This window comes from Linepithema humile, chromosome 6 (assembly GCF_040581485.1).
Source record: "Linepithema humile isolate Giens D197 chromosome 6, Lhum_UNIL_v1.0, whole genome shotgun sequence".
In the NCBI taxonomy this organism is placed as follows: Eukaryota; Metazoa; Arthropoda; class Insecta; order Hymenoptera; family Formicidae; genus Linepithema; species Linepithema humile.
In genome coordinates this window covers 20,482,258-20,506,801 of record NC_090133.1, presented here as the reverse complement: position 1 = coordinate 20,506,801, position 24,544 = coordinate 20,482,258, and the positions used below count along the sequence as shown (strand labels likewise).

Sequence of the window (24,544 nt, the reverse complement as noted above, 5' to 3'; positions counted from 1 at the left end):
ATGGTCGAATCGATGCGAGATTTGCTAAGGCGGAAATGTCGACCTTTGTTATTTTGTTCGAAGGATCTAGTACGACTGATCATGTCACCAGGAAAAACGTAACGGATCGGATAATAGAATGGACGAATGCAACGACATCATTTTGCGGGGCGCGGTCGATCGAGTGTGCCAGGCCAGGCCCGTGACGCACCCGGTCTTTATTTAAATCATTCGATCCGTCACGCTATAATCGATTAGCACTAATAGCCGAGGAAATCGAGTTTATCGTAGCTCGGAGCTACTCACGCGCTGTTTTCGACCATACTGTGCTCTTCATGATTCTGCAATCATCTCCCAATCAATCAATCTGCGAATGATTATAGTAGCGCCTAATGATATGATTAGCAGATGATAAATTTTTTAAAGAAATATATGAAAGAAATAAACTTTTTTCTATCTCAATTCCAAAACTCAATTTTTTTAAATAGTTTTAATAATAACATTTAAAAATAAAATAATTTTGATAAACGCGAAATTTGTACAATCTTTTAAATAATAATTATCATTACGTTTAATACTTGTTAATTTAAAGTTAAATAACAACAAATCAAGCAATAAAGTGCGAACGTATTGCAAACAATGCAAATAAAAAGCGTCGAACTATTCCAGTAAAACTTGTTTTCACAGTGTTCACCACTTCAACAAAGTTTACCAATTGTGATCAACAAAAGACACTTATACTATGGTAAATCGTCGCAAAATTCTAAAAAATTTTATGGCACATATAAACTATATACTATCGTTAAACTCTTCTAACATAATTATTCAATAAAACAACTTTATGGCTATCTGGAATTACATGCCAATGCAAAGAACTGTATACGCAACATCTTCAAAAACTACTATATTCTGATTGTATACTAATAAAGTAAAAAATAAAAAATATATTAAAATATAACTAAAAAGGAATATGTACATTATTAAATATGTGAATAGATTAGAATACATTCAAAGTTATAAAAGATACTATTTTGTAAAAAAATTAATAAAATTGTATCAAATTACAATTCGAATCATGAAACAAGTTTTATCTTCATCTTTTGTGATCAACGTTGATGGAAAACAGCACGCGCAAATAATCGGAGTTATGGTTTTTCTGTTTTATTGTCCGCCGCCGCGTGTTTGCACGTAGCACAGCTGATGGACGTCGCATCGGCTTCAAAGCAGCGCGGCTATTGATCTACGGATCAATCGATCTATCGCTGTCAGTTCGTTTCATCGCGGAGCGGACTCCACGAGGACGACGTACCAATAAAGTTCACCAGAGGCGTTTACGATGATCGTCAATTGATCGTGATTCTGAATTATTAGCGATCTATCTAGTACGGTCATTCAGAGAAAATAATTATTTGTTAATTAAATATAACTGTGATAACACAAAAAAATTTCATTTACATATAACTAAAAATATTGATATTCTATCAAAATAAAGCGCTTTCGCGCTTGAATACGAAGATTTAATGAACCGAAAAGACAGACAGAGCAAGTAACGGAGATCACTCTCTAACGTTCGCGTCGTTTGCGCGTTCACCGCTCGCCGGCGATCCTTTACACCTACGTGTCGCCCCGGTGCCGCCGCACGTTTCTATAGGTTTATGAATGGAACAGCACGCGTGCGCGACGACTGGAACGCAGTGTGTGTAAGTGGCAGCAGCAGCGAAAGTGACCTGCTCTAGCTTGTTTGTACCTGCTCGGAGGCACACCATGTCCTGCGTACGGTACGTACGCGCAGGTAGGAAAGTGGATAGGCAGGCAGGTAGCAGGTAGGGTAGGGTAGAATAAAGAATAGCTCTGTAATAATTGCACCAAGTGGCAAACCGACGGATGGACGCATGTCGCCGCAGGCACAAACCCACGACTAGGCGCCACAAAGGGCGGTTTCGATGATTTTCTTGGCGACACGGAGGCAAGAATTTGAAAGGGAGAAATATTCATTATTGGTAAACATAGAAAGGGTCTCCCTTTGGAGCAAGATGAAAATAAAATACGACAGGAACGGCACAAGAGAAATATCGAATGCTGATAATATTCAAACAAATTAAAACACGAAAATAAATTTAAGATAATTATAGTAAGAGAAATAGTTGAAAGTAATTGAGTTGCTGCTTCGAGCAAAGCTTAAGAAAAATAGAATTTAATTTCGACATACGGAGTCAGCAGTTTTCTTTCTCGGAAAATAAATAATCTTGTAAAGTGCTAATTAATTAAGAATTATTAATTGCATGATGCATTAAGACATATCAAGTCAATGTTAGACAGTTTGAAGAAAATTACTCATAAAAAAGTATTCAATTAACTTTAAATATGTAGATTACAAATTAGATAAGAATATCTAATAGCACATTAACAAAGATTTAGCATAGCATGACGTTCATTAAAATGCAGATGATATCGTATCATTACTAGTCATTATCGTCAGTCATCACGATTTATTATCGCCATTTGTCACAATCAGTAGAAAGTTGTAAAATGCAAAATTATCAGATATCCGCATATTCCGCACAAGAACCAGATAAGTGACTTTCTCGCGCAACTACGAGATTAAACTAATGACTAGATGATCTCATTTGAGTTAAATGAGACGGCCGCGTATGCCAAAGTGCAACGATAATAAGGTTGAACTTGAAACTTTCATATAAACCTACGATAATAACCGTTCTAACGAAGCAACATATATAATATCTTAAATCCACTTTAATCTGGAATAAAGTGAGAAAGTATCAAGTTTCTCGATCATCGTTCATCCCGAAGTAATTGGTTGAATCGTATTTTCAATAATATAAATAAAGCTCCTCAAGCAAGCTAAGATTTAAAAAGATTTATCTTTTAAAAAAGATCTTAAAAATCTTTTCAAAAGGATTTATCGATATAATTTTCCTATGTCTCTCATACAATCACGAATTTTACTTTTTAAAATAAGAGATTTGCACAAGTGTATACAAGTCTTAAACTTGCGCTGAAAATTATAATTTCATAAAAGCATACGTGCAGCTTATAAAAAATAAAATAAAATAAAATTGACAAGAAAATATTTATATTAAAATCAATAAAAATAATTATTTTTGAATGTACAGAGAACTAACAATTTACATATTTTAGTTTAACTTGTACACTATGAAATATAATGATAGACACGTCAGGAGTCAATTGTAACATTAGATTTTACAACACCCAAGGAGTTTCATAATATAACGTCTCGTGAGTTTCCTGGAAAACATTTCCTCCTACGTCCACAACTATACCGTATATCTACTGTTCAATTCTTGCGACCGACACAATTACCCCAGCAACACGAGTTTCGTTACGCCACGCCGGCTAAGGAAAGAGAGAAACAGAGGCAGAGACACGGATGCATTTCCTTGCGTCTCGATACGCCGCTGTCACGTCGCCCAGTTATCTGCATACGGATTGCGGACCGGTTATACGACCGGTGCAAATAATTGCATTATACGGTGGCGCGTTAGATAATGATCGACGCGTATCAGATAGGATTCCACATGTGAACTCGGCCGGGTTTTATCATTGCTAGGCCATTACTTTATCTAGCCTTCTAGCCAGTTGCCTTGAAAATCGACGCACTTGGTAGCGTAGATAAATGCACCAAATGCCAAGCATAGACTCGCACATACTTGCGCATGGTGTCGTCTTGCGAAATATCGCCGATTATCTCCTTAACTCGCGAGTGCGTTCCTGGAATCTCCCGAAGTCCATTCTCGTTCGGATAAATGCCAATATATTCAATAAATAAAGTATAAGTTGTTGCACAATAACGAATTCCCGAGTAATATTGTACAACTCGAACAGAATTTTGTCACTTTTTTAAAATTGATCTCCTCAGTGTAATATCAAGATAATATAAATGTTATATGTTCCACACATATTAGCGAGAAACAATATTTAATTATGTCGTCTCGAATGCACATAAACTTTGTACTAATTATCGTAGTTATTCATTACAGACAAACCACGGGATCATAATTCACGAAATATTAAAACTCTCGAACGAGGACTAGAAGATTGGCGGAACGTCGGAATTACGAAGTCCACGATTGCTAAATCAAAGTCACTTAAAATTAGGAGTAGAACCCGCGGAGCCCGAGTGAATAATGAAGCTCGAGAAGGTAAGAGCTTCACGAGTTCATCGCACCATCGATCACTGCCGGTTTTTCTTCAGCGTTCATTTCTCCGCGAATAAGCCCGATCGCTCATTTCGTTCGCCGATCCTCTAATCCGATTGATCGATCTCCGATCCGCGATGGCGCCATTAGTTTCTTCGGATCGTGACGATGGATCCATCAACACTGCAAATACCATTAGCGCATACCGCGACTTTTTGCAATTAACCTTACCAATGATTGCGAAACCGCAAGCTATCTCGCTAACCTATCGGATCGCGTCTCGATTAATTAATCTAATCACCCTCTCTATAAACTAACCGGACTTTCATCCCATCATCGCACTAGAAAGCGATAGAGCCGATAGGAATCGCCAATTATTTTGGCGCATCATAATTAACATAATTTTGCCTAATTCTTTATATGGAGCCAATTACTTTCCCTCTGAGAAAAATATCCAGCCCAATGTTTCTTCCAACAGGTTCAATAATAAAAAAATATATATTTATTTAATTTTTGCACTTAAAAAAATAATTAAAAATAATTTATATGTTTTTATAACCAAAAATATACATATTTTATTTGCCAATATTAATTAATACTCTAGTTTCACACGGTTCGCAGGCTCCTTTGAGAAATATAATCGTTAAAGAGTGTTGCAATGAAAATGCGCAACGGAAACAACGGCCGGCAGTTTCATATTTTTCTCTGATTATTACGCGAGTCGTGAAATTCTAGTTAAACGTAATACTGTGATAACGTCGGAATGAGCGCAGATATTACGCGGGCGCACGGCTAAGCATTAATAATAAACTCCTCCTTCTCGGGCGAGCATTGACATTAATTTGAGACTCGTCTGGCCGAGATCTTATCAATATATTTCGAAAGCGAATCGTGTCCGTGCATGCAAACGAACGCGAGCGTATCGCCGGTATGCATATGCATTCAGACATTTGTATGAACGATTAAATGATGTCATCTTCCTACGTTTAACGCGCGATTTAAATATGTGCCTTCTGATGAAATAACATAGCAGTTTATATTGTCGAAATTACATCATTTTGATAATAATTTGGAATTATATTATTCGTGATGACGCGTCGTTATACCAAACCGCCAGCATTCTTATTCACTTATTACAATCGTAAATACTGATGGTATAAACAGGAAATAGTTAAAAATTACAAGGAAGAATGCTTAGCGGAAAATTTTCGTTATCGGAGCGCGTGTTTTTCTAGGACATCCTCTGTGTACACGAGCAGGCAATGGCCAACAGCACAACGGCAATGGCCCCGCTGAGTATAATCTCTAATGCGTGTCGCATAATGACACGCACCGATACGGGCGTATTAAGCGCGGGCATATCGCGCCGCGCATATATGCACGTCGCCGATACTAAAGAAACTCTTGTTCCAGCTCGCGTTAATGTAGATCGCGATCCGTGTACGTGTACCTCATACTTAGACCGACGGTATCAGATTTTATCGTCCTACGTGAAAGAATGAAAATTAACGAGCTGATTTAGGTCCCGGATTGCGACACGTCGCGCTAAGAAAACGTCCGCGAACGCGCGGCACTTTCGAGTCGCGTGCTGCGTGCACTGTGCGTGAGTCTTGTACTTTGTCCCACAACGTGATAGATTGAGACCACGGTTGAATAAAAAAATATACAAAGTGTATCTCTGCGATATGCAATATCCTAATTGGAGTCTCTTTGTAAACTTTGTTCCTTGCCGAGCCGAAAAGAATTAAGAACAGATTAATTCATCATATGTCGCGCAGCCAATAAATTATCTGTGTAATAATAATGTGTACGATAATAAATTATTGCTGTGGACCGAAATGTCACTTTTACAAAGTAATCGATCAATATTATTTAATTGCAAATTATTTTAACATTCTCGGTAAGAATTACACGGAGAAAATTTTATATCAAAAATTACTATGACACAGCAGAGTAGCGGCGGATCATAAAAGAAATTATAAGTTTAAATACTATAATCATTGTGTGAAAAACGTAGTAAAAATTTTTTAATTTCTTCATGGTTCGTAGCTACTGCCGTATGTAGTAATTTTTAATATAAAATTTTTTCCGTGCAGAGTTGCAATTCGCATGGTATATTCTTTAAAACTGAGATCCAGCTGGATCCGCGAAACAAGAACCATTGCAGAATCAACACCTTACGCGACTCAATTCTCAAATAACACGTTTAGTGTTTCAGCTGTTTCAGAAAGTATCATTTTCTGCTAACACAAGATTCTTCGTTAGATATTTCCAAGACAAATTACTGGTCTGATTTCCACTAAACGAATCATAATTGGGTCAAAAAAAGACTTATCAGTTTCTTGTAAAAAAAGAAAAACAAATCCTAACAATCTTCTCTGAAGTATAAAGAAACATCTCATTAGATGTAATTCAGAAGTTTTTGAGCCAAACGGCATCACTTATTACGATGGCAGATGCTTTGCACAACTGCGAGAGATACAACATCTGTACCGTTTTTATCAGGTTTTTGATCATCGACTGTTACCTGCTGCTACTATGGTCGTTGGAGGCAAACGCTAGCGAATGTTCATTTAATTTTATTGCCTAGCCATTGACGTTTTTATGGCGCCGCACCGCCGTACAGAATCTATGGGCTAGCTTAGACTGAGCAAATTCTTGCCGCAATTCTCGATTCGGGGCCTATATAGAGCTTGTAAAATTGTACCTACATTGACACCATTCTGTGCAAGCACACTTAGGAGCGCAGGATAACAAGATACTGCGCCTCATAAATCGAGCCCTTATCGATCGATGCGGAGCACAGCTTTCGATAATCAAAGCAAATCTGTTAAATCAAATGGCGTGCTGTTACGCAAAAATCAACATGCGCGGCATTTGTAACAGTTCCAATTCTTTTCAAATTATTTTTTTTAATCAGCAAAATTGTTTCTAAAACTAAAAAAAATATCGCAAAAAAATTTTCATAACAAAAAATAAAACATTGTAATAAAAAGAACTAATAAACTCTTCTATATATTAAACATTTATAATAAAGAAAATTGCTCGAAGACAGATATGAGTGATATATTGCTTGTAGAAAATCTGTAACTTGTGCAAAATGATTATCTATGTAAATTATCTAAATGGTTAATAATAATGGCGCGTTTCTCTAACCCATATTTGTTCTAATGATATCTAAAAAGGAACAATATCTCTAAAACGGTTTTAACGTTTCCAACTCGTTCGCTAAAGTTTAATATGCTTTTCACCCGAATGTGGTTGTTATGATTATGGGCGGTAAAGTGCACATTGCTTTGCGGTCTCGTTTAAGATCGACGATGTAATTTCAGGAGACAATCCCAGATTCCTTATTTAAGAACAGGATAATAACGAATAAAGTATACGATGCTTTACACAGATACGTATCCACAGTGTTATGACTATGCATCGTTTCCGGACGGTTTTATCAAAAGAAACGACGAATGCGTTTCCGTGCACTTACTGCTACATGCTATTACAGTACAGTGCGTATAAGAATTCGCGAATATAGCCGTTCGTAAGTTATGATTTTCTAGCATCAATCCTAATCTTCGAATGTATAGATACTATTTTCCAATACTCAGAAATAGAAAATACATATTAAGATTTCTCTTTTTTCAGCGTTTATTTCATTGTCAGAAATTTATGATGAAGAACATAAATAATACGAGCTTCAGAGAAGTAATCCGACAAATATATATACACTCGAGGAATAATTTTACGCATATTTGAGAATTTATGGACGGTTTTGCAGGTCTGTGCATCTAGCATCCCAAAATGTGAATTTTTATAAAACTTACGCAGCAATGTCCATACATAATTGTGTGCAAAGAAAAATTATACACAAACAAAAAACGCATTTAGATGTGCTCGTGAAAAAATTTTAACCAATTTTTTGTTTGTATGTAAAGCAAACAAAAAGAATTATATACGGGCAAATATAATAAAATTGTGGACAATCAAATGCCGCATAAATTTGATAGAAATTTGCATTTTGAGGTGCCAACTTCACAGATCTTGGTAGTGTATCTCGGCGATCATTCTTGCGCTCTGGGATACGCTACCATTTGCTCCGCGATCGCGCCGGCTTATCGCGCTGGCTTATCGCGCGGTCTAATCCTCTCATTCGAAAGCTCGGCGAGACAATAATGGAAAGAGCGCATGACGGTATAACCGACACCACGACATTGCTGGTCGCCGCGAAAGCTGGAACGGCAATCATAGCATTACATGTGCACGCCCGACCTCGCCAGTCTTTTACTGCCCGCACTAAAACTGATATTCGCACGCATTCGTTGCACCAGCACGGTAATGAGGGACGTAGTTGGAGCTATTACGCGATGACGTGTAAATAGCGGCCGGTGCACAATGCCCGCCGGAGAGCGGCCCGTGTTGGTTTTATCTCCTTCGACGAGGGAGGGACACGCGGCGGCGACGGCTAGGATACGTAGAAGGGCAGGCGCAATTCGCGGCGAGTTGTACGTACTAACGCGCAGTTACGCGTACAACCTATTGTATCGCGACGAGCGATATAAATCGCGGATGAAAAATCGCGTTGACAAAGGATCCGGCGCGGCAGCGCACGGCGTACGTTCGGAAAGGGAAAAATCGTGGGGACAAAGAAGCGCGATGATATCGTGCGCGATAACGGCCAAGGGGGCTTATGTCTTATTAGTAAGTGGAATTAATCATCCGGACTTATAGTAATCGGTGGCGACATTTTTTCGCACGCACGAGTGCGGCTATCATCGTTCTTTGTCTCGTTGTATAGCAACGGGTGTCTTCTTCACTTGTACACAATTTTTATCGCAAATAAGAGAAGCATCTTAATCCTTGCATTGTTGTAGCGTATAAAAAGATGTTTACCGGCCGGTCTTAAAATATAGTCAACCGACTTTCCATTCTTTCGGTGTAATAAATTATTTGGATGCGTAAACGCGTGTAAAAACTTAATCCTCTCTCGTGTCGAATAAACACCAATACAATTTTGACAAATAAATCGTAAAGAAAAATATATACAATAAATTGCGATGATTATCTTATAGTGAAATATTTGCATACGATAATGCGAGGTAAATAGCGACATATTTCATCGAAGTAAATATGACTAATCTCTTGATGTATGTGCGTGTGACAAAATAAATAAAGTAAAATTTTTAACAAAATTCGTATCTTCAAATAATATTTATTATATGGATGATCATATGCAAAACAATTTAGTAAAAAAATTCAGTTTGTCTTATGGGCATATTTAGTAAGTTTTTAATAAAACAACGAATATGCTTATTTTGCATAGTTTTAATAAATTTGTCTTTGTATGTTGATAAAATAAAATGACAGTTTGCAAATATCGAATTTGTGATAAAGATTCACCCGAATATTTATCTTGAACACTCACATGGTAGAAGAAATGTGCTGCCATGAAATTAACGTGAAATTAATATCGAAAGAAAAGCGAATGCGATTTTTAGGTGTGACTTAGAGGATGATTGGAACGACACGGAGACGCGATATTGAACGGTAGCCGTCAGCGTGCGATCCTATTAGCCCGCATTGTATGCTAATGAGCGCTTGTCGCCTGTGATCCATGCTTATATCGCATTATATCGTCGACAGCGGTTCTCAGCATATCGCGCTTTTCCGTCGCGCCGCGATAATTGTCTTATCATCGTCTCGTTGGATATCCGTTGTTTTCTCGGTATCGAAGTGTCAAAACAATCTCCAGTTCGAGCGCGACGTCTTCGTTGACGCTTCGAGACCCAATTAATCGAAGCCAATTAAAGGCGCAATTACGTCGCGCTCCGCGCGAAATTAGTTATTCTCAAGGCAGACAGGGGACTGAGAACTGTCGCTAGGCGTTTACGGTCGAATTACGGTCGATTTAACGCCCTAATACGTTTCGTCGACGGGTAAAAAAAGTTCCGGTAGGAGAAACCCGCGTTCAAAGGGTTATATAAAATTACTCGCGGCTTTAGTGAAAAGTTCAGTCAGCAAATGCGAAAAGCAAGGGGACGATGATAGCGATGAAAAAGGATCCCTCGTCAACGGTTGGTAAACAACTCACGGCCTAGCAAGATCTGTCCTTTCGCGCGCGTTTTTGAGTCTTATATGCAGCACTAGAAGCAACTAGAAAGATGTAAACAATTGCTATTTCTCTCACGGTACCAAACATTTTCGGAAATGTGACGATAACGAACGTTAAAAGAGAAAAATTAATTCTTTTTTCTCAGGCTATCTAAAAATTATAATTTATTCATTGGTCAATAAAATATGCAAATATTACAGCCGATTGCAACAATTCGGCCATCCTGTTTTAGCTATTGTTACGCGCACAATGTTTGACGTATGCAATTTTAAGCAGCCCCAAAGCACAGTTGGAACATAATATACAGTCGATGAGGGCAAACTGTGGTTTAATGGCCGCGTAAATTTTTTATGCGCCATTAAAATGATCATGAAAATCGCATACGAACATATATATACGGACGTGCCTTTCACGAAGGGCAATGGGAGAGTTTTAACAACGTAGCGTAAAGCTTTGGTGCAATGAATTTTTCTGTGGACAGCTGAAACGAGTGTAATTAGCGTTATGACTGTTATCGGTGGCTATCCAACAGTGTATAGCTGTATAGCTCATTTCAGGATGGCCGGCTATCCTCCTCACGGCTTCGATACGCGTGTGCGTATCTTGTATGTGCACATACACATGTACGTGCGATCATATACAAGTATACGCCATCGACTTACATAAGCGTTTATATCGCGATGCTGGAACGATACGCTCCACGCAAACGCTGAATTAGATATCAACAATTAACCGAGTGAAAGTACAGTAACGTAAACCAACATTAGATATATATCTGGAAACGTTCAATCCACATCGGGGCGAGTAATTACCGTCCATAATGCTTAGCGCTCTCGTAATTCAAGGTACAATCTCATTATGTCAATTTTATGCAAACCTGCTCGCAGAATTTCCCGCTCGCGTCTCTTGTACAGTATGAAAGGTGAGCGTTTACGCGAGACGTATCTTCCACGCCGTATCACTTTCTGTCGGCTCGCTCTGCGATCTCTTAGTACCTTACATTATAAAAACTGATTCAAGATTCAACAATTTTCAAAGTTAGACATCCCTCGTTAAATCTTCTCACTTAATATCTTTCTTAATATTCAGGCCGTTTGATATTTATAACATTCAATCATCATTGTACTTGTTAACCCGTTATTTGCTAATAAAATTCTTGTAGCAATTAAATACTCAAACTAGAGATTTTTAACATCAGATAAATATAAGCTGAACATGACATGTTTTAAGGAAATTGATGTTTGTAGAATACAAAATGAGATATTGTCAACACACTCCATTATGCTTGTCGATGTGCCAAATCTTGACGCAACCGTCAACGGATTAATATTTCCTACATCGAATCATGTCGAACACATTGAAACGTAAAGATCACGGTGAAATGTGTACGTCGAGAAATCCTACCTCGAGGACGGGATCAGGGATCAGGGTCTAGGCGTCGCCGATGCGGCCAGCAGCCGAGATATAAGCAAACCGCGCGCGCGTCGACATAATTATGCTACGCGCCGTCAGGTAGATGAAGCCGATACGAACGCGGGGGCCGCTTAAGCGCCTCCGAGAGCATAAATAATCCTATTAAACGTGTCACTGACTGTGTCAACAATCTGACAGGCAACGGCGGCCTATCTTGGCCGTTGTGCTGCCGGTTGTAGGAACGAACGTTCGCGCGCCGATTAGGCTGATATACGCGCAAGACACAAGCTTACACATGTGAGTCGAGCCTACGAGTCAATGTCAGGAAATCGCGGAAATGATTTCATCGGCGGCGGGAGCGACACTGCAATGAACGGGTGCGCGAACGTTATGCAACCGTTCGTTACTTCACGCGTACCTATTCAATTCATCCGGTCGCCTGTGCTCGCGTATTCATCCGCGGTAAAGTTCATGCTATATTTGCGAGCGGGAGGGAAAGAGAGAGAAAGAGAAACGGAGAAAGAAAGAGAGATCTGATCAGAACCGATGGCATTTCGAGTGGCGGTGCGGCCGATTTCTCGCTAGGAATTGAAGACGTTTTACAGTTAAGAACCGCCGCCACCTGTTTGTCCGTTCGGCTGTTCCGCAAGCCACTCCACGGCTTTGCCGACTCGATGTGTGGGTAAATAAGGAGTACGCGACGTGGAACACGACGCGCGCGACTCGAGTGTCATCGAAGAGGATCGGACGTCATGTGCAAGGTGTCACTGAGTGATTTTTAGCTTCGTCTAGAGATTATTTGAGCTATTTGCAGTCAACGTTTCCTTAAGAGGAACGTCGAGATATCAATAGTTTGCGAGTTATGAAGGAGTGAAAATGTACAGCTTGACAATTCTTGTAAAAGTCTCCAAGTTTCGCAAACACAAGCAAATGACAAAATCTTATTCCTCATTCAATTTCAAGCGGATTTTATTTTAGCATTTTAATTCAAGACGTGATATTCAAGGTTAAAACAATTAATTTAATTGTCGAAGCACAAGGACTTATTTTGAAAGACATTGCTCAACATTTTTTTGTTAAAAATTGTATACGCAAAAAATGTAATCACTCAATTTGTAATGTTTTTTCTATTATGAAGATCAAATTTCATATCGATTTAAACTGAGAATCTGATAGGTACGTTTAACGTTCAATATGTGGTGAAATCATGGACTGACGAGTCGGAAGATTCAACAGATAAGAAAATTTCTCTAGGATTGTAAACGATAGTACATCGTTGTTGAATGTTAGACTACCATTGTTTAATTAGTAGCTACGCAAACAGCTTACGGGCAATTCCATACACGTTTCTAATCCAAAAAAAGACCACATAAACTCCGGCCAAAAAAGTTATAACAATTAGGTCAAACTACACTATTTAAGTAGTTTACCGAAACCGTTTATAAAGGGAACAGTTCTTTACGCTGACGTTAATTCAATTATTTGCTATTGAATTAACAAAATAAATTCATGTTTTAATTAGATTAAAGATTCATGTCTTAATAGATTAAAGATTCATGTCTTAATAGATTTAAGATTTCAATTTTGATCATCAAAATTTCGTGACGAGTTAATGAATGTTTTCAGGAACATTAAATAGTTCCGAAATATCTTTCTTAATTACAGAAAAACTTGACAGAAAACAAAACATTTTACAGAAAATAAATAATAACTATGTCAGATGTTGAATTTCAAGTAAAAATATCATATACTTTAATTTGTATAATCCACCTAATACGACGCGAGAATAACGTCAAGGTAGATTGTCAAAATCCAACATTGTGTGGTAATTAACTGAATTTAAAATTCTTAGGAAGGAAACAAAGTTTCACATATAATGGGTAACATAAAGTCGAAACCGAGATCATTAAGATTCGCGATATCGGTCACTTAAAATCACAATCCGAGAAAGAAGCTTAAGAAGCAGCGGAGTTAATGGAAGAAAAAAAATAATAGTATGCGCTGGGAGGACCAGATGCGTTATCTCAGTAAGATATGGAAGCGACGCGCGCCGTCGATATCGCACCGATCCTTGATGAGAAAGAAGAGAGAGAGGAGAAGACAGCGAAAGAGAGAAGATTAAATGATACGCCCGGTGCCACGGGACTCTCACGTTAGGCGCGATTAACAGTACTTCTCGTGGGCTATAACTTTCCGGACACGCTTCGACCTCGCTTTGTCGCAAAGACAACGGTGGCGAGCCCCTCGTAAACCTGACAATTATACCCGAAGCCGCGTATACCCAACCGCCGAGAGTCGCAAATGAAATAACTACGAGCGACTAATAACATCGCGTTTCCCTCCTTTCCTCCCACCCGTCGCTTGCGGCGCAACTGTGAGGAAACGTTATTCGACGGGTTGCATCGCTGCAAGTAAACCGAATTAGGAACATACGACCGCAAATTAAGACCGCTCTATGCGTATACATGAACGTATGTAGAAAGTTCACGTCTTTGTGCAAACTATCCTCGCAACAGTTGAATCTTTATCACACTAATGACGAAATTTTTGAATGTATGCATGAATTTTGGCATTACTTCTCTAAAAGTATCAATGTTTCGCTAAAAACTGATAATTGCTTATTATAATTTCATCTTCTATCTTTTAAAACAGCAGCTTGAATAAAATGGTATTTTTAATGTCTATGCAGCATTTTATATTACTATTCAGAGATGCAGCAAATGATAAACTCAATATTATTCAATATCATGATACATTCCCGATTCCGTATCTCTCATCTATTTATATGTGTTAAATAAATGCAAAACAAACGAATATCATATAGAATAAGAGTCACACCCTTTTGTAAGATACGGTATATTTGATAATTATTCCTGATTCTCAAGCTTTCAATTACGATCTGTGTAAGTTATTAATACGTTGCTCGATCGCGATAAACTCGCATTGAAAACTGTGTCTGCACAATCATTGCGCTTTTATCGCTCGCTGATCGTTCCGACAAATTAATACACACATTAATGCAACACATTCACGGTTGAGTGTCCACTTCAAAGTATCTTTACTCTCACGGTAGCAGATTTGTATAACGAATCTTGATACACACAAAGTTAGAAATGATCTTCGATCGCAATCGTCGGAAATTTATGTCATCCGGAATCTATATCGAAATCTGTGCACTCGAGTGTCCACTCAGCACGATAAAGAGAAGAAAGACCAATTATGACAATACAACAGATAAAATATATCGACGTTTTGTGGCGGAAGATAATTATTATGGTCGCACATTGTTAACTGGTTATCGCGTATGAATGTACTTGCATTATATGGACAGAGTTCGTTTATCACACTATTAGTGACATACGACAGTTATCAATATCCATTTAATACGCCGGCTTTTGCTCCACTTATCGCGACCTCCGTGAATTTTCCTTCTCTCTTTCTCTCTCTCTCTCTTTCTCTTTCTCTTTTCCTCAAAATATAGTCAAATGTCAATAACAATAATACTAATATGAAATAATAATAATATTAAAAATGATTTTAATGAATGTCCTTATTTATCGCCACAAATATTCTTTTCCCAAATATAGCTACGAGTTTTCATACTCGTTATGCTAAGGATGGCAGGAATCACCTTGGTTGCGTTAAAGTTCGTAACTCATAACAAGCGCGACGCAACCGAGAATGTATACAAACAGACAAACGCTTCGTTCCCGGAACAGATCATTCAAAACGCAAAACTTGACAAGCAACGACGACGAAGACGAGTAAGTTGCATTCCTACCCGACAAACGAATAGGGGAGAATGAACGTAAAGGTAAAGATCGATAGAGGTTCGTCGACTCCACGACTGACCGAGCTCGTACTCTCGATGCCGATGGGTTAGTTCGTAACTTACCCGAGTACGGAAGCCCCGATCCGCGGTAGTATCAAGAAAGCCGGATTTGCATAATCGTAAATAGTCAAGCAATAAATCCACAGTGAAACAAAACTATGCTTCGAAAAAATGTGCACCACGTCTCACTGACGGTTATATGAATGCATAGCGTTTCTCGTGAAATTTGAAGTCGATTTTCTGTTAGAGAAAATACCTGTTAGAAAACAGACATCATAGTATCCAAGCCACAAAGAAAAATACCGTTGAAATAAAATCAATTTTAAGTTGATCGGGATAAATCTTCATTATTTATTCACGTTTGTAAAATTCAAACTACAAGAAAGAAAGAATTTTATTTTGAATAATTTGTAGCTCTACAATTAGGGCTTCACTATAATTAAAATCGACTCCATATTTTGCAAAAGAACATCGGAAAGAAAAGTGGAAATATTCTCACTTTTTGTTAAGTTTAATTTTATATGTATATTAGGGAAATGTTTGCGTCGCGCCTTGTTTATGAGTAACAAAAACAGAGTTAACTTTGCACATTCATAATTCCATATTTCTCGACTTTTCAAATCATAAGCTTATCATATGCATGTTATTCTCATTTCACGCAGGTTATGTTGGAAATATGGAAACAAAAAAAGTGCAAAAAAAGGTGATAAAACTAGAGTTAAAAATATACAAGTTAAATGTACTGTCCACAGGGATTATTTCGTTCCTTATAAATAACAGAACGGAGTACCATTCATGTTTATATTTGTGTATATTACTCACCAAAGTTTCGTATCGAGACTCTTTCGGAAACTGCTATATAACCTCATCGTTTAATCCGAGCGGCGTCTATCACAGGCTTCTCACTTTTCCGCAATCGTCCAGCGCACTACGAACAAAAACCACACGATCACTGCGAGTCCGAGAATCTTTCCCGAAAGTCGCACGAGGCACAATGAACACGATTGTCAAATATAGTATGTGATTCCACTCGCGATCGAACGACGATACGTTAGTTCGCGCTTCTGCGAATTTCTCGGCCCGAGCGCGGTTCGAACAGTGTTCCAAACTGCCGAGCGATTGGCAAAACTGTCCGCCGAAAATCTCACAACGAGCGCAACTTAACACCTTGCCGTTTGAAAATTTTCAAACGGCGGTTACCCGCTGATTTACAACTGAAAGATGGCGCTTGACAAGCACCGTACGCGCTCCTTTCGTATTGTTTTAAACACAACAACGAGATATTCGTCACTGCGAAACAAAATACTCACACGCTCAGCATTGCTTTGCGCCTCGGGTCACATTGCTCCTACACGACGCACTTATTGACATTCACAGCTCTTGTTGCTGATCGGCGAGTCAGCGAATCACGCGTGATTGTAAAGTCACTTCGAATATCGCGAAATCCGGCGAAATCCGCGAATATGGCATAATCCGTTCATGAGCGAGATACCCGATCGGTCGCAAACGATGCTCCAACGATGTCGTCGACACTGTTCCCGTCAGCGGCAATGTTCTCTTCCGGGAGACGTGATGCGTGAATATGCCGCAAACCGTTCCACACTCAATGCTGTCGCGCAACCTCCTACAACGACGTTCACGCCGACGCGTTCGACAACACCACTGATCGCCGACGGATCATCTCGTCGCCGGCGACTCGACTCGCCGACGATCGTTCGCGTGCAGAAAGTTGTTTATCGCGAGTTGCCGGCACGACGGCATGACGGGACACGCGCGCGTTCGAGCCGACGGTACACGCACATCGCGAAACGTCCTCTGATTGTCGTCTGCGCGCCCGTACTGCTTCGGCGGATACACGAACGGCACGAACTGAGACACGAGTAGGAGACGGGTGACGATGTGCGACGACGTGCAACGATGACACGCGAACGAGAACGACGACGTGCGGACGCAGCCGCTGGTGGCCGACTGCCGCCGACCGACGGATGGTTGCGCGGGCGCTCTCGGCCCCGAACGATCAGCTGATCGCCACGCGCGCTACTATAGTAACCGTCAGTGGTTAGCTCCGGCTGTTCCATCAATTCCGGGATTGCACACGCGGCGATTCATTTCGTAGGCTAGCTTTGCTCGCTACTGTGCACACACTGAATGTAAATTTATGTCCACGTATATGCCCGCTATTCAATTTTTCAGTATATATATCGCGCTTGTGCGGCACCAAGGTAATCGTGTAGTAGTCTCATTCGTACGCACAACGCATGTTGAATGTCCATAAATTTTTGAGAAAATAACATGTAAATTTTAAAGATCTCTCACGCAGTTTGATTTCTTTCTGTCTTTTTTTGTTCTTTTTAAGCGTTGATTCGCGGTGAAACCGGCGGAGCGAGGACGTGAGAGAGGAAATTGATAGAAAAAAGAGAATAGATTGAGAGAGAATAATAGAAAGAAGAGATGAAAAACAGCGTAGTACCGTCGTAAACTGATAAGCACCTAAGCGCGACTCGTCACACAACTTGAACGATGAGCGACGGCCAAGCGTAACAGGAAGGAAAATCACGAGGCGAACGTGATGGTGGCACGAGCAACAACATACACCATCCGCTCGTGTCGGCAGCCGGGCGTGCACTGCCTTCTCGAGTCGTCGGTTGGTTCTCCATCCTCGACTCCGGCGGCTGCCTGCCTGCTTGGCTGGCTAGCTAGCTCCTTCGTTCACTCGCGGCCTCCGCGCCGACCGGAATCACCGCTCGCCCGTATCGCACGTACCGTGATGACGGATCGGCTCAATCAATAAAAGAATGGAGGTTAAAAGACTGATTAGAAAAAATATTTGTCGGAATCAATTACTTTTTAAGAACTTAGAGAAGAGAGAGGATCAGTTAACTTTTTTTGTCAGTGCTCATACTCAATCTATTAGCATAACCTGGATCAATCTAAACTTTCCTATCTATGATACAATATAAATATATAAACCTATTTATAGCACAATATAAATAAAAATTTACACACGTTACACATTTTTGCAAAATGTGAGATAAAAATATACATATTTATATGCATAACAATTAAATTTATATTTTATGAATGGTAATTACTGATAATAATGACAATAATTGCCAATAATTTCTTGTATTAATATGATTCATTGTAGGAAAAAAAGTTTAATAATAAAATTTATGATGAAAATTGAAACAAAAACCAAGTTTAAGAGTACGGAAGTAATCGATTTTTCAAAGAAAAAACTATTAAACGATGATTAATCGATTACAAATCGAGTATTACTTCAAAAGCGAAATGAAGGAGTACCTTTCCTTTTGCGTGTAATATAGATTTTTTTATTCGTAGTTTCACATGCAACTTTCTCGCAACTTTTTTTAGTTTCTGCATTGAGCTATTGAAAGTTTTCGCTATGTGCTCTATTTCGGATACAAATTTCAAAGTCATATGATGAACAGTAAAGTAAATTTAAATTACAGATTAGAAATTGTACCGCAGAGCGACTCATTATTTTATGTCGAATATAAAATTGATAATATAAAATTTTTAGAAACGCATTGATTATTATAACATTTAATAGAAATAAAAATTACAAATTTTTATGCGCAATTGCTATAAATAGGATCATAAACAATTCAAAAGATAATTCAAATTGATTTTTAAAAACGGCCTATTTTTCTCTAATGAAAAGCATAAAGTTATATTCACATCTAACAGGGATTTAGACGCATTGCGGCATCTTTACAAGAGTGTTACTATGGTTTTATTTATTGTGGCATCCATTCTGTAAAAGTTCGCAGCGTGAATTCATGAACTTGTAGGAGGTCTAAACTTTTCAATTAAAATAGCTTTCAAACGCGGATCGTGTTGATTCGCTGCCCATCTGCCGTTAACGATTTACAGAAACTAAGCAATTGCGATGGCGTGCAATGACATAATTTTTCTTATCCTTTTGCTTTGTGAAAAATTGTGTGAAGGATAATACACTACATTAAACCGAATAATCTAAAAATATACGTTTGTATATTATAAATCAAGAAATATTTAAATATAACTAACGAAAGAGAGAGAAGAGAGAGAGCGAAAGGATTAATTTTCTTAAGCCATAATTTCGATGTTGCTGTCTCTAGGTATAACATGAAAATGAAGAAAAGAAAAAAAGCTATTAATTGTGATTCACGTGAATTGACATTGGCAAACTTGCCATACGTGTGATAAATATCGCGCAAAACATAAGAATGATCATTCAAAGCAACACGAGCTCGAGCGCGGAAGAGAGAATCGTCGTTCACAGAGAGAATCTGCCGATGAATGGCCGCAGGCCGCGGATGTGGGTGTTACTATTCGAGTATTTCAAAGTGGGATCAATCTGGCACTTTTTTTGTACAGTATGTGACCGAGATGTAGACAAATCAATAGCCACGCCTTTGAGAACCGGGCGCCGCGCCGTTGCCAGCCGAAGACAAAGACGCCCACGTGCGAATTGTATCTCCCTCTCAATCCGAAAAATCCTTTAGGAAACTATCTCCGATAATTGCCGTTCCGAGAAACTAAAAGTATGACCGATCCATTGCGTTCCGTTCCTCTCGTGCTCTCTCGCGCGAGATATGTATTGTTAATCATTGCGCGGCCTGAATTCTTTCCCGCTTGCTTACATAAAGATGCATCAGACAATCCTCTTTGTATCACGATGCAATTCACGATATTAAGTCACCGTTATGAATGTGCATTACTTTTGCTTATAATTATTATGGTCCTTTCTATATATTCTAATAAAATTCATATATATACATATCTGCTTAAAAATTTGGCCTAGAGTACATAATTTAACTATGTATATAACAGTTATTCACAGACTTGAATTAATTTATTACTTAAATAAAAATTATTTTAATCGATAAAAGTGTTCCTTAATTTCAATTAAGTGTAACAATTAAATGTCAAACTAGTATTTTACGCAAAATTAACCAAATATGTAATAAAAATGATCAAATGCTAATTATAAAGAAAATACATATTTTGGAAGATGTAAAGATTTAGTAAACATTAATTAATCGATCAAGTTCATAAAAAAAAAATGTTTAGCAGGGGTAGATTTTGGTCCAAGAATACACAACGCCAATGGACCCAACATTTCTATGTTGCAGAATAACGTTCCCGCAGCGCAGCGTGAATCCATTAGCTGCGTGAGAATGCCCATAAACCAACGGTTGTCGTGCGAAGTGCGGTATTATACGCGAATCGCCCGGAGTGATGTACATTCGCATGTGGGATCGTGACACACCGACTCGTGGGTGGACCGAATATAACAGGTAAGTGAGCGAATTTTTGCGCAATCATAATCGCGAATTCCACCTTGTTGTTTGAAATGTAGCGTGTACAAGACGAGAGCGTGTCGACTGGTACTGAAATTATCGTAAACGTGCGACTCGCGTAATGTGCCAATGTTAAACGACACGATAACGATTCGTGAGAATTTTAAGGGCTCTCTTAAGTATGCACTCGTGACTTCCTGCGATTGAATGTGGGATTTTCTTTGACCATCGAATCGATGCGCTTCTCGTTTTTAAAAATGTAATATTTTTTGAATAATATATGTGCTAAGCAAATATAATTTAATAGTATTTGTTTTCACCTGTGTATATCTTAATAATCTTTTCCTGCATATGTCTTTTTTAATTATCTACTACTAGATTATTATGGTGACAATAAACATGTAAATTTATCACCGTGATAAAAATTGATTAACAAAAAAACAGCCAATCTAAAATTTAAGTGCTATTTTGTGTACATCTATTTTTCTAGTTCAAATTTCTATTTATATATAAGTTCTAATAAAAATAATATAGTACTATACGTAAAAAAAATATAATTTACTACTTGCATAATTATAATAAGCATTCGATTGCTTTCAAAAAATGGTATGAACGAATGTTATTTATAAAATAATGTTATGAAATATTATAGAAATATATTGCAGAAAAAAAAGTTATGAAAAGAGATTTTCTGCAAAAGATATTATGATACGAAGAGCGAGTTACTCCTATGCTTCCATCTATCTACTGAAACGGTTACATGATTCTTATATAATGTCGCTTAGCTGGTGGATCATAGCGAGAAAGATATCTGCATTACAACGGTCCATAAAACAGTAAATATTACATCCATCTAATTATCAATAAATAATTAAACTATTTTATCACTTCATAGTTTTATGGATATAAAATAGAATATTACCTGTTAAAACTTTCAACGAGATTTTTGGCGCATTGTATCATTCCTTATAGTTGTTGGTATTTTACCATATTGTAGGCTTCTTTTTGGTATTATCTGTAAAAGGAAAACAATAATTAGTAAAATTATTATATCTCTGTGATATAGAAGAACAATAGCACATTTTGTAAAATATCATATTAGCATATTTTGTACAATATTTTATAATTATATATCAATATATTAATAATTTTGAATATAATACAATTATAATATTTTGTATATTCATACTTCTTAATTATTTTTTAAATTTTGTTATTGACGGAGCCAATTTATTTTTTGATGAAATCAACTAAATATACAGGTCTAATCTAAAAATCTTTCCTAGCATTTCTGACATCACTGGTAATTCATCGACGACAGGTATATTTGTGTAATATTATTTAGCAATAATTGTTATAATTTGCTATATTTTGCTATAATCATCATTCAATATATAATTATAATTAAATAATATACGTTACGCGTTTATATCAGTTTATATATTACTTTGATAATCTTAAATATCTGTGTATGTATTATTGTCACACAAATACTTTGCTAAATAGCGAATAAAGTATTCTGAAAAAGCAGCTTGCAAAACTTTAATTCTAGAATTATATTATTTTTTTAATACTATCTGAGTGCTAAATGTAATTATATATTTTAGAAAAAAGTCTGAGAATGACCATTCTGACGTATTGCTTGGGACGTTTAGCATTCTAAATACAGCTATTTATGTCTATTTTAAAATTGAAACTATATTATTATATTCATTTTTTAACACAACTATTAATATAATATAATTTTTTAAATATTTTAAAAACTTACTTTATGAGCAGAAAAATATAAATACGCGTATAAATAATTTTTATTTTAATATAATTTAAATATTACTTATTTTTTTGTAAAATATTATGTTACAAAAATACTGTTTTATTGTAACTTACCATAATAATTTTTTATAAATTTGTAGCTTAAAAATGTTTACAAGAAATTCTTTATAACGCAAATTGTGAGATTCAATGGTAATAACAGCATAGTATTTTTGGGGGTCAATGAGATTCTAACCTTTGATTCTTCTTACGTCAGTTACTGCCTATACAAAAAACGTCTCGCAACAAAAGCTACAAATCGAAATATTTAAATAAAAAAAAGGAGAAAATTATTTATGCAGAATAATTTTAGAATAAAGCAGTTATGTTAAAAAATATTTTTTAAAGTTATTCTATTTTAAGCTACATTACATATAATAATCCAAATTTGAATTTTATAATATTTATTCTTCAAAATTATTTTCAAATTAGCTATAATTTTTTAAATAAATATATTTAATCGATATATTTAATTGATATTTTATATAATAATTTATAAATTTAATTATAAAAAATATATCTCTATTACGAGTAATTAGAGAAATAATTAAGTATGAACGCGTACGAATGTGCTATATATTGGTAGTTTTCCACCAAGAGACACAAGCGACACAAAATGACACAGTGTTTGACACAATGTTTTCCTACAACGACACAGCTCGACACAAATATACACACACTCAAAAAAATATTTCGCTGATGTAGTTAGATTTCTAGATATCGCAACAAGAATGTATCGCTATTTTTCGTATCTGTGAAAATATTGTTTGTCACATATAGAATTTATAGCAGTAATGTTCTAGCAATAGCTTCTGAAAAATTTAGGTACCATTGCTAAATGTTATTCATTGCATGATCTAACACGTGATTGATCTTATATAGATAGGCGCTTTAGAGAAACTTTCTTTTTAAAGTTCACAAACAATACAGATATATATTCTGTTTCTGTCATCTAAACTGATTAAGTAATTACATATGCAATATCACAACAGTTGCTAATCATTTATCTGTTTTAGTTAATTTTTTACACCTAGAAAATTTTAGCTATTATTGCAAGATCATTTTTTTGAGTGCAGCTAAAGAGTCGAGGTGATTTGTGTTCAATTCATGGCTGCCAATTATTTGACAAACTTAGGGAAATTTCAAGTTGTAAAAGTTGAAACACCATGTATGTAAGTAATAAAGGCAAAAACATGCAAATTGTTGTAAATTAATCTATTATCGTTATTCATCTAAAAAATTAGAATATTTAATTTAGTTTTTTACAAAATAAAAAAGTAATAGAGGTTATATTTTATGTACTATATTATTTTATGTACTATATTATTTTATGAAAATTGCAAAGTTCAAAATTTATTTTTGTAAATTATACTTACTATGCAATTAAAGCAGATGTACATATACATATGAGTAAAATTTCAAGAAAAAATTTACTATAGAACGCCAACTATGGCTGTACTAAGAATTATAATGTTCCAACAAGCGGCTTCACACAACTGTTTTGTGCCTGACACTGTGTCTATTTGTGTCTCATTGGTGGAAAACTACCATTATAATATTAATAAAATAATATAATAAGACAATTGCATAGTTTCTCTTTCTTTCTGTTTCTGTCTCTCATTACTTTCTTTATTTATATATAATATAATATGTTACACATATAGTATGTTACACATAGTAATAAATAATAAATAATTCACATCATAAAACTTTTTTAACTTATTAAATGTGTTCATACAATTCCATTCTTTAATCTTAATTATGATAAAAAAAAAACAGAAAGACGTTTTGGAAATACTTTGCTGCTTTTCATCATAGCTGAGAATCAAAAATGCAACTGTAAATGCATTTAAGTTAAAAAAATTTTATGATGGACTAAATTATTTAGGAGAACATCTAAGGTAGACATTATAAA

At 36.7% G+C, this 24,544-nt stretch overlaps 1 protein-coding gene across 1 annotated transcript in view; it reads right to left on the bottom strand.

Moving 5' to 3' along the window:
• Positions 1 to 18,025, bottom strand: part of LOC105671821 (uncharacterized) — a 305,353-nt gene extending 287,328 nt beyond the window's left edge. Inside the window, exons 1-2 of the mRNA XM_012366293.2 lie at positions 16,819 to 18,025; positions 16,331 to 16,436 (exon numbers count right to left, since the gene is read on the bottom strand). The gene's annotated coding sequence lies outside the window, so the exon portion shown is untranslated. The remainder of the gene's footprint in view (positions 1 to 16,330; positions 16,437 to 16,818) is intronic.
• Positions 18,026 to 24,544: the final 6,519 nt, after the last annotated feature.